This window comes from Hevea brasiliensis, chromosome 6, assembly GCF_030052815.1.
Source record: "Hevea brasiliensis isolate MT/VB/25A 57/8 chromosome 6, ASM3005281v1, whole genome shotgun sequence".
NCBI lineage: Eukaryota > Viridiplantae > Streptophyta > Magnoliopsida > Malpighiales > Euphorbiaceae > Hevea > Hevea brasiliensis.
In genome coordinates, this window is record NC_079498.1 from 48,691,433 (window position 1) to 48,704,590 (window position 13,158).

Genomic DNA, 13,158 nt, shown 5'->3' on the forward strand with positions numbered 1-13,158 from the left:
ACATCGAGGGTCGGTATATTAGGTGATTAAGCAAATAAAGGTATTCAGTGAATTGTTTATCGAACATTATCGTTAGAGGCAAATTAATTTAGCACTGAAACACTTCAAATTGTGTTTCTTAGTTAGCAAGGAGTCAGCAAAAGGGAAAGAAATACTGAGTCAAGACCAGGAGACAAATATCAGAGGTTTGTGCATAACAACTATTTCTTTTGAATTATTTTCAATTGAAATAAATATTGACTATTTGTATATTATTGTTTTAAATTGTGGAAATGTATTTGAATGAATATTTATTGCTTGAAAAGCATTGTAAATGATTTGAAACTGTGGGAAATTGTTTGAATGACATTGATGGATACTTATTGATTTAAAAGCATTGGAAATGGTTTGAAACCACAGCTATCATGTATATTGATTGTATTCCTCATTAGCTTGTCTAGTGGGACGAATTGAATTCCCTCTCTGGCTGAAGTATTGAGGTGTGTGCCTGTTGAGGACGAATAGAATGAGTACTCATATTTTTGCTAGCTAGCTATGTTATTCCTCATTAGTCATCGACTTTTGGGACGAATTGAATACCTCATTAGCCATTGGCTTTTGGGACGAATTGAACTATGGATCATGATTAAGCTGTGTGTGATTTATTGATATGTATTGTGAGATTGTGAAATGGATTTAAACTCTCATTGACATATACTGTCTTTTGAATTCAAACATGATCTAACTTATGAAAATTATTGTGATATTGACAAATGGAGTTTAAATTCTTGTTGACAATTACTGTCTTGAATTTAACTATGATTTTAAGTATCCACTATTTACATGACTTATGAATTGTGATTTAAATTGTATTTGGTTAATGTTGTGCACCACTGAGACATTATCTCAAATGATAGGTTTTATTGTCACAGTGTAGACAGATAGACAGTAAGCAGACTAGGTCGCTAGTACCGCCAAATGAGAGATTTTTGGGTATAGTGAGTATACCACATTTGGCATTTTGTACTGTAATGTATATTCACTGTATGTATATTTTGTTTTTGGTTTTGAGCAGTTGTAAATTCAAATTGTACCTTGAAATTGTAAATTAATTATGAGTTATTTGACTTGTAAAAATTGTATTATATTTCCTTATCTCAGACTTTGAAAAATTTCTATGGAATTGAGTTGATAAATTGTTGTGTTGAGAAATGTATTGGAGTTGAGATTTGGAAAATTATTGAAGTGTCTTTTTACAGGTTTTCTGAAGAACTGTTTTATCCAAAATACAGATGGCACTCTGCCAAAATTTTTACAGAAATTCCAAATAAATCAAATGAGTTAATTGTTTCACTTCAGTTCACAAAAGTTTTTAACACCTGTAAATAGTGCTCACCACTGTAAAAGAAGTAAGAAAAGTTTTTAAAATCCCTTGTAGTGTATTTAATGGATTATCAGTTGACGGAGTTGGTAATTCATTAGGTATACTACGGGATCATGTTATGCCTTACAGAGGGGTAGGGTGTGACAATATTGGTATACTCATTATACCCGGTAGTCTCTCACTGAAGGTACTAGCAGCCTAGTCTGCTGCCCTGTCTGTCTGTCTACCTGCGACAACAATAAAAAGCTATCAATGAGACAATGTCTTAGTGGTGCACAACATTAACCAAATACAAATTTAAATCACAATTCATAATTCAAATAAATAGTGGATATTTAAAAACCATAGTTAAATTCAAGACAATACTGTCATAAGGAATTTAACAAAATATCACAATAAATCTCAGTAATCAAAACATAGTTAAATTCGAAAGACAGTAAATGTCAGTAAGCATTTAAACTTCATTTCACAAATTATCAAATCACATAACAACACAATTTAGTCAAATAAGTTAAGAATACAGTGTTCCCAATTCATTCACAACTTAAGCCATGACACAAATTTCCGATCAATGCCGCGTTGTACACCACGACAAAGCAATCACAACCCCACTAATCGAAATCAATGAGGAAGGGAGCTAGCTATATAATGAGTACTCATCCGATCACCTCAACTGGTAAACCAAAGAGGGAGAAAAATAAATGATCACGACTCCATAAATGGAGAAGGAAAATAAACGATCACAACCCCATAAATGGAGAAGGAATGATACGATACTGTCATACTAAGTGTGAACACAAAATCAATTCCAAACATTTTATTCAATTGGTTCGTGAGAATCCAATAAATTTCCAAAGTCATAATTTCATTCACAAAATGGCAACACAATTCATAATTAACTTCAATTTTCACAAATCACACTAAATCAATTTTTCCACAGTTTCAAACCATTTACAATGCTTTTCAAGCAATAAGTATCCATCAATATCATTCAAACAATTTCTCACAATTTCAAACCATTTACAGTGCTTTTCAAGGGATAAATATCCATTCAAACACAATTCCACAATTTAAAACAATAATGTACAAATAGTCATAATTCATTTCAATTGAAAAATTCAAAAGAAATAGTTGTTGTACACAAACACAATTTAAATCAATAACATACAATTAATCATATGAAATCTTCAAAACAAAATCAGTTAAAAACTAGCTGTGCACAAACCTCTAATGACTGTCTCCTGGTCTGGACTCATTGTTTCCTTCCCTTTTCCTGAGTCTTTGGTAACTGAGAAACACAATTTGAAGTGTTTCAGTACTAAATTAAATTGTCTCTAACGATAATGTTCGATAAGTAATTCACTGAAGGCTATTATTTGCTTAATCACCTAATATACCGACCCTCGATGCGTTTTAGGTAAATTAGGTTTTAGTGTCATTAATATGTCACATTCGATAGGGTTTTAGGGTTGGTACGTTTTACCAAACACATTTCCTTGTTTAGTGCATTTTAATGCAACTTGCTGGATTTCGGGATACTAGTTTGACCTAGCAGGACGACCTAGTTTCCTCGGTTTTCGGGTTTTGGTCAAAACTACAAACTTGTAGATCTATGTCTTATTGCACGTGGGGAAAAATTTCAGGTCAATCCGAGTTTTGTAGACCAAGTTATGGTCGTTTTACTATTGCTGGTCAAATGGCATCAAATTAGGTAATTTTTGGTCAATTTGGTCAATTTTGGTTCAGCCAGTTTTTGGACCCGAACTTGTGCAAGCTGTTTGACTTGCTTATGGTCATTTTTGGGCTTTTGTGTCTTCATAAGACTTGTAGGTATGGGTCTTAAATATTCATGGTCAAAATTTCAGGTCAATTGGACCTGTTTTGAGTGAGTTATGGCCTAAACACTAACTGCAACCCAATTGGTCAGTTTTTAGGTTTCAATTGCACTTAATCCGAATTGGTCATTTTTCATGCCACCTTGCAAGCGGAATTTTGGTATGCTTTCTCAATGAAAGTTGGCACATTTTGTGCCTAGTTTCACCTCCAATTGGTCTCATACCAATTGAGGTTACACATTTAAAGTTATATGCTAAAATGCATACTGCCTTGATCACATTGCTTAAACATACATCAATTACACACTTACATTACTATATGTCCACTTCCCTTACCAATTCTGTTTTGGTTCATTACCAAAACCATATTCCACTTTACATTAACATCACTTTGGGCAGATTACAAACATCCTTAATACACCAATTAAAACTCACATTTACAAAGTCTAAGTACAATCACATATACACCTAAACCTTACTAGTTCTTACATACACTTTACACAATCAATCTGTATACATATCCATCAACCTTAATGTCAATATTTCTGCCAACACCTTCATGAACACATACATTTATCCAAAAATCCCAAGGCTGCCGAAAAGCTTCCTCAACACCAAAGTGTCCTATAATTCATCAATTTCCATCCCAAGTGCAAAATTCACCATATACATATGGAATAATTTACTAGGACATTAAATCACCATAACCAACATAATTCTCATCAAATATATGCACAAATATTTCATCAAATACATAACTCCATGGCTGTACAAAATGGACATCTCAATAACTCTTCAAACTTGAAAATTTTCTTCACAAGACTAACACCCATAACATGAACACAAAGTTTAACAAAGCAATCTTCCAAAATACAAACTTACCTTATGGTTGGAACTTGCCAAACCTTGATTAAACTTCTTGATTTTGGTATCAAGCTCTTCCTTAAGATGTGTAGACAATTTTTAATGAAGCTATCTAAGTGATTGGAGTTGAAATGGAGGAGTGCATGAAGCTTGAAGAGAAACGGCCATGGAGGTTTTGGGAGCTTTTCCTTCACGGCAATGGAGGTTTCTAATGTTGAAGATGATATTTTAGTGGAGCAATCTGCCCACTTATGCTTGTTTTTAATTCATTTTATAATTCTTAGTGGTCCACTTACTTACTTTAAATCATATAATATGTTTAATTTCCACTTATTCCACATTAAACTCTTAATTTTTGTTATTTACTTTAGGTACCACCAAATTAATTTTTCATTTTATTTTCTAAGTGTAATATTATTTATTTTTAATGGACATTTAGGTCAAAAGACAATTCGGGATGTTGATTGACCATAATGCCCCTGTTCGTGTTGCATTCCCGATTTTTCGGTAACACCGGGTTTTGTCTGTTTTTCGATTTCTCACTTTTCTTTGTACTAATTATTTAATTTTTCTTTGATATTTCTAATGATATTTATACTTCCATAAAGGTCTATTTAAGTCCTAAAAAATGTTTTCCAGGGTTCCCCGCAGTCCAGGGCTAGTCAACGGTCCACGCCGTGACTTCCCGATGCGGTCACTCGTCACTAGGGTTCTCGGCTCGCTTAACTTGGTTATATTTCTTTGCTATTATTTTTTCTTTATTTTTCTTGTATTTTCTTTTCTTGTATTTCATTATTTTATGTCTCCTCACTCATATTGAAGTGTAGTTCTAGGCATCCTAGCTGTCCGGACAACACTGGTCACCGGAACAGTAGAACGCTCTACCGAACTTAGGGGTGTTACAATTCTCCCCCCCCTTAAATAAATTTCGTCCACGAAATTTTACCCAATAGCCATCTTACAATAGTCATACGTTTATTTTCTCCTTTCTATATGATCGTATAATCTTTTTTTTTTCTGAAATTTGTATAAGACTTTTATTAATCTAATACAATGTTTAATTTGTTTGGATAACACCAATCTCCTCTTACTATTATGCTGTCTAATATTTCGGTTCACGTTGCTTCTTGAATGACCCTTGAGGTCATGTTAGAATCATTCATCTAGTCATTGGTCCTCTGACCATTCTGGTCCATAGTCTTCCTCACATTCGTAATATTTCTTTGTTATATATGAATCAACTATTCAAATCTCTACTTCCATAACTCTTTTTATCTGTCAATATTTTATAACTTACTTTCTTTTGTACCGAACTATAACCTTTTGATATTCTAACTTTTGAGTTTTAGATCCCTAAGTAGGATTTTCAAACTTATTTCTAACAATTAAATTATGTCACGCATAACTATTAAAAATGTATGCCGTTGGCAACTATCCCCATCTAGGTGTACTATCAGGTAGTACGTAGCTTTACACAATAATCTCAAGTTAGTACTATAATCCGCAGTTTACACTATAAACAATCAAGAACATTGCATAGTTACTACAATACATCCCAATAGATCAAACTATCCTATCCTTTATCCTTTTCGAATTCATTGATATCCGAACTTATTCTGATTACAATATCCATTAACAATTACTAATAGTAACATCTCTGCCTTCATCTAGAGCAATTCTATTACTGTAACTTACTTTTACGTCCTCTTGCTTTACATTAAATAGGCTCGCCAATTAGCTTTATAATTTATGGTGTGTCAGGAAATACTTTTCGTCGATAAACTCTTCCAAAACTAATTTCACTTATTATCACAATCCCTATCCTAAAGGACTAATCACTAATGTATCAAAATTTATTTCCCTGACCTCCTCTCCTAGCGGACTTGTTACTAGGACCTCAAAGTCCATTTTTGTACATGGAATAGCAATGCAATCAATGATGCTAGCACTCACATAAGAATGGGTAGAACCCGGATCAAATAACACAAACACATCTTGGTTAAAAGTTGAGAAGGTACCAACCACAACATAAGAAGTCTCGGCCTCTTCCCTCTATCTCATTGCATACATGCTGATTGGAGCACTGTCTTGCTCCGATTGTTTCACTGTGCCTTGGCTGCCTGCTGGGCTACCTCTACCCCTGCCTCTACCTCTGCTGGGTGGTTGTGAACTTCTGGTGACAGGGCTCTAGACTGACCCTTCTGCAGTAGTAGGAGGTGTTCCAACTCTACGACTACTGGTGCAGTCCTTGGCAAAGTGTCTTGTGCCTCCACAGTTATAACAGGCTCCAATAGCCTTATAGCATATCCCACCATGATATCTTCCACAATTTTCACATTGGCGGGAATGGTAGGAACCTCCTGATCACTGACCGGATAGAGGAGGTTTCTATCCCGAATGTCTTCCCTACTGGACTTCTTGCCACCTCTGCTGTGTCCTCATAGTTCTTCCTCTTTCCAGAGGGACCACCGGAACTCTGTTTCTCTTGATTTTCCTCTTTCTCTGCCTTCTCTCGATTTCTTTTCTCGAAGCGACTTGACTCAATTCTTTCTAACTCTAGAGCATGAGAAATAAGTTCAGAGAAGTTAGTGTGTTTGAAGCCGACTACTTGTAATCTGATACTGGGCTTCAAGCCAGTTTCAAACCTCTTGCATCTCTCCCTGCTGGTAGCAAGTAAAATTACTGCATAATGGCTCAGGCGGGAAAATTCTCTTTCATACTCAGCCACTGATCTGTTCCCCTGTTTCAAACTTAGGAATTTTTGTAACTTCTGGTCTACATAAGCATCAGGGACATATTTCTATCTGAATTCCCTGAGAAAATCATTCCATATTAGCACTGCAAGTTCTACCAGACTGTGGGGAATGGTTTTCCACCAGTCATAAGCATCCCCTTGTAACAAAGATACAGAGTATTCAAATCTGAGCTCCTCTGTGCAATGTAGCTTCTTGAACACCCTATCCATCCTCTCTAACCACTGTTCAACCTCTAGAGGATCTACTGTCCCCTTAAACTCTGTAGCCCCATATTTCATCAATTTGTCATATTGCCTAGTAGGAGACTGTGGTTGTACTACTGGTGTCTGTATTGGGACTTGAGTAGGTACATTACCAGCCATTTGTTGAAACATTGCAGCCATCTCACGAGCGAATCGAGCAGAAATCGCAGATCTGCAGGGTAGTCTTCTTGAACCACTGACATTATGTAGGCCTGGGGCATCCCCTTGCACCTCAGCCTCAATAGATTGATCGATTGAACGATCGCCCTCTTCCATAGTCAATACGAGGATTTTAGACCTCCTAAACAAATAACACAAGGATATTTCCTCCCGTTAGTGCATATTTATAATGTAATGTACTGTATGTATCAAACAATGATATTGAGCAGTTGTACTATGAAGAAGGAATATTCAAGTAACAGGTGAAAACAGAATTTAAAAACTTTGCTCTGATACCACTAAAACAAGTCACACCCTACCCCTCTGTAAGATGCAACATGATCCCGTAGTATACCTAATGAATTATCAACTTCGTCTACTGATAACCCATTAAATACACTACAAGTGATTTTAAAAACTTTTCTTACTTCTTTCACAGTGGTGAGCACTATTTACAGGTGTTAAAAACTTTTATGAACTGAAGTGATAGAACTAACACATTTTACTTATTTGGAATTTCTGTAAAAATTTTGGCAGAGTGCCATCTGTATTTTGGATAAAACAGTTCTTCAGAAAACCTGTAAAAAGCACTTAAATATTTTTCCAAATCTCAACTCCAACAAAATTCAACACAATATTTTTCTCAACTCAATCCACAACAATTTTTCAGTATTTTCAAATGATGAGATAAAAGAAATGTAATACAAATTTTACAAGTCAAAATAACTCATAATTTACTTTACAACGTCAATGTACAATTTTAATTTACAACTGCTCAAAACCAAAATAATATGTACATACAGTGAACATACATTACATTACAAAATACAAAATATTGGTATACTCATTATACCCGGTAGTCTCTCACTGGAGGTACTAGCAGCCTAGTCTCACGCCTCTGTCTGTCTGCTCACTGCTACAATAATAAAGCTATCACGAGACAATGTCTCAGCAGTACAACATTAACCAAATACAAATTTAAATCACAATTCATAATTCAAATAAATAGTGGATATTTAAAAACCATAGTTAAATTCAAGACAATACTGTCATAAGGAATTTAACACAATATCACAATAAATCTCAGTAATCAAAACATAGTTAAATTCGAAAGACAGTAAATGTCAGTAAGAATTTAAACTTCATTTCACAAATTATCAAATCGCATAACAACACAATTTAGTCAAATAAGTTAAGAATACAGTGTTGCCAATTCATTCACAACTTAAGCCATGACACAAATTTCCGATCAATGCCGCGTTGTACACCACGACAAAGCAATCACAACCCCACTAATCGAAATCAATGAGAAAGGGAGCTAGCTATATAATGAGTACTCATCCAATCACCTCAACTGGTAAACCAGAGAGGGAGAAAAATAAACGATCACGACTCCATAAATGGAGAAGGAAAATAAACGATCACAACCTCATAAATGGAGAAGGAATAATACGATACTGTCATGCTAAGTGTGAACACAAAATCAATTCCAAACATTTTATTCAATTGGTTCGTGAGAATCCAATAAATTTCCAAAGTCATAATTTCATTCACAAAATGGCAACACAATTCATAATTAACTTCAATTTTCACAAATCACACTAAATCAATTTTTCCACAGTTTCAAACCATTTACAATGCTTTTCAAGCAATAAGTATCCATCAATATCATTCAAACAATTTCTCACAATTTCAAACCATTTACAGTGCTTTCCAAGCGATAAATATCCATTCAAACATAATTCCACAATTTAAAACAATAATGTACAAATAGTCATAATTCATTTCAATTGAAAAATTCAAAAGAAATAGTTGTTGTACACAAACACAATTTAAATCAATAACATACAATTAATCATATGAAATCTTCAAAACAAAATCAGTTAAAAACTAGCTGTGCACAAACCTCTGATGACTGTCTCCTGGTCTGGTCTCAGTGTTTCCTTCCCCTTTCCTGAGTCTTTGGTAACTGAGAAACACAATTTGAAGTGTTTCAGTACTAAATTAAATTGTCTCTAACGATAATGTTCGATAAGTAATTCACTGAAGGCTATTATTTGCTTAATCACCTAATAAACCGACCCTCGATGCGTTTTAGGTAAATTAGGTTTTAGTGTCATTAATATGTCACATTCGATAGGATTTTAGGGTTGGTACGTTTTACCAAACACATTTCCTTGTTTAGTGCATTTTAATGCAACTTGCTGGATTCCGGGATACTAGTTTGACCTAGCCGGACGACCTAGTTCCCTCGGTTTTCGAGTTTTGGTCAAAACTACAAACTTGTAGATCAATGTCTTATTGCACACGGGGAAAAATTTCAGGTCAATCCGAGTTATGTAGACCAAGTTATGGTCATTTTACTATTACTGGTCAAACGGCATCAAATTAGGTCATTTTAGGTCAATTTGGTCAACTTTGGTTCGGCCAGTTTTTGGACCCGAACTTGTGCAAGCTATTTGACTTGCTTATGGTCATTTTTGGGCTTTGGTGTCTTCATAAGACGTGTAGGTATGGGTCTTAAATATTCATGGTTAAAATTTCAGGTCAATTGGATCTGTTTTGAGTGAGTTATGGCCTAAACACTAACTGCTGCCCAATTGGTTAGATTTTAGGTTTCAATTGCACTTAATCCGAATTGGTCATTTTTCATGCCACCTTGCAAGCGGAATTTTGGTATGCTTTCTCAATGAAAGTTGGCACATTTTGTGCCTAGTTTCACCTCCAATTGGTCTCATACCAATTGAGGTTACACATTTAAAGTTATAGGCTAAAATGCATACTGCCTTAATCACATTACTTAAACATACATCAATTACACACTTACATTACTATATGTCCACTTCCCTTACCAATTCTGTTTTGGTTCATTACCAAAACCATATTCCACTTTACATTAACATCACTTTGGGCAGATTACAAACATCCTTAATACACCAATTAAAACTCACATTTACAAAGTCTAAGTACAATCACATATACACCTAAACCTTACTAGTTCTTACATACACTTTACACAAGCAATCTATATACATATCCATCAACCTTAATGTCAATATTTCTGCCAACACCTTCATGAACACATACATTTATCCAAAAATCCCAAGGCTGCCGAAAAGCTTCCTCAACACCAAAGTGTCCTACAATTCATCAATTTTCATCCCAAGTGCAAAATTCACCATATATATATGGAATAATTTACTAGGACATTAAATCACCATAACCAACATAATTCTCATCAAATATATGCACAAATATTTTATCAAATACATAACTCCATGGTTGTAAAAAATGGACATCTCAATAACTCTTCAAACTTGAAAATTTTCTTCACAAAACCAACACCGATAACATGAACACAAAGTTTTACAAAGCAATCTTCCAAAATACAAACTTACCTTATGGTTGGAACTTGCCAAACCTTGATTAAACTTCTTGATTTTGGTATCAAGCTCTTCCTTAAGATGTGTAGACAATTTTTAATGAAGCTATCTAAGTGATTGGAGTTGAAATGGAGGAGTGCATGAAGCTTGAAGAGAAACGGCCATGGAGGTTTTGGGAGCTTTTCCTTCACGGCAATGGAGGTTTCTAATGTTGAAGATGATATTTTAGTGGAGAAATCTGCCCACTTATGCTTGTTTTTAATTCATTTTATAATTCTTAGTGGTCCACTTACTTACTTTAAATCATATAATATGTTTAATTTCCACTTATTTCACATTAAACTCTTAATTTTTGTTATTTACTTTAGGTACCACCAAATTAATTTTTCATTTTATTTTCTAAGTGTAATATTATTTATTTTTAATGGACATTTAGGTCAAAAGACAATTCGGGATGTCGATTGACCATAATGCCCCTGTTCGGGTTGCATTCCCGATTTTTCGGTAACACCGAGTTTCATCTGTTTTTCGATTTCTCACGTTTCTTTGTACTAATTATTTAATTTTTCTTTGATATTTCTAATGATATTTATACTTCCATAAGGGTCTATTTAAGTCCTAAAAAATGTTTTCCAGGGTTCCCCGCAGTCCAGGGCTAGTCAACGGTCCACGCCGTGACTTCCCGTTGCGGTCACCCATCGCTAGGGTTCTTGGCTCGCTTAACTTGGTTACATTTCTTTGGTATTATTTTTCCTTTGTTTTTCTTGTATTTTCTTTTCTTGTATTTCATTATTTTAAGTCTCCTCACTCATATTGAAGTGTAGTTCTAGGCATCTTAGCTGTCCGGATAACACTGGTCACCGGAACAGTAGAACGCACTACCGAACTTAGTGGTGTTACATATTATGTTTGTCATATGGCATGAGACTCACCATTCCATCTTATTTACATCTCATATAAATAACTTGGGAACAAACATGATGACAATCTATCTGGATAAGTCATGTCCTTATTGTGAAGTATCCTCGATTGTGAACCTATTTTTGATACCTTGTACTAGAAATATTGTCACTCATATCTTAACAACTTAAGAATAGAATTTCTAACAAAATATCAATGGACCTTTTATTGATAAACATAAATATATTATGAAAATGGAAAAGTAAAAATGCCTTTTATTAATAAAAACGTGTACAATATATATACTAAGTGATATGCTATAGGGCATATTACTAACAATTCAATTCCTTATCAAATATAGCCAAATGGTCACTAATTGACCATTGGGACTCCAATTCCACAACACATGAATAAAACCCTAACTTCATGCCTCAAACCCTAATTTTCAAATGTCCATTTCATACAACCCATGCAAAACTAACATTCTAATCACATACACACACTAAACAACTCCAATAATCACAATTTATTTCATTCAAATTCATCAACTCCCTTAAATCATAAGCTCGCCAAAATTTCACACGAATTAAACATGAATAATTTCTCAATTTCTCTTCAATTTCTTTCCATTTTCCTACTCAAGTTCAAGTTTAAATAAGAGAAAGGGAAGAAGGTAGCACTAACCTTGAATTAGCCAATTCCCAAGGCTTGAAAACTCCATTTTTTATCTTTCTTTTTGCTATCCAAGCCTTACTCTAGGTGTGAGGATAAATTTTTGTGAAGGGAAGCCAGGGTTTTGAGGTGGTTTTGGGGGTAGAACAGAAGTTTGAAGTGTGCTCCAATGGAAGTTTCTCTCTTCTCTCTCTCTCTTTTTCTCTTTGGTTCAGCTATCCATGGTGAAGAAGATGCAAATTTGTTTTGTGTTTAACTCATTTTTATATCATTTTTATCCCTTTTAATTTGGTTGTCAAGTTATGATTGGGTGGAGAGTTTTTAATTGCATCATGGTGATGTCATAAGTCTCATTTACTTCATTTTCTTTTATTTTCTCCTCTACTCATTTTCAATTAAATTTTTAGCATTATTTATTCATATTTTATGTCATATAATTTATTTACTTAATTGGACAAGTTAGTCAAAAATCATCTCTAAAGACGAAATAATCAAAATGCCCTTCATTTTGCTTAACAGACTAAAATTGTCTGTACTAATCTAAAAATTTTTCTAAGCATTTTCTTGGCATTCTAATGCAAACGAAACCTCAATGACTCTTCTCTGGAGTACCAAAAATTATTTCACGGAATTTCCATCGGGTTTAGGGCTACTAGCTGTGAAGACAGCAACTTCTCGTTAGGTCACCCATCGCTAGGGCACCGGCTCATTTAACTTTGTTGTATTTCATTACTTAAATTTTTCTAAATTTTTCCTTACCATTATTTGGGTTATTTATGACTCCTCAATCTAGTTTACATATAGTTCTAGACATTCCGACTATCCAGACTGACATTAATCACCGGAATAGTTGAATGCACGGACTAGCTAAAGTGAGGGTGTTACAATTCTTCCCCTCTAACAAAAATTTCATCCTTGAAATTTACATGACGTAAGTAGTCAAGGAACTGCTACCTCCTTATTTCTTCAACTTACTAGAGAAAA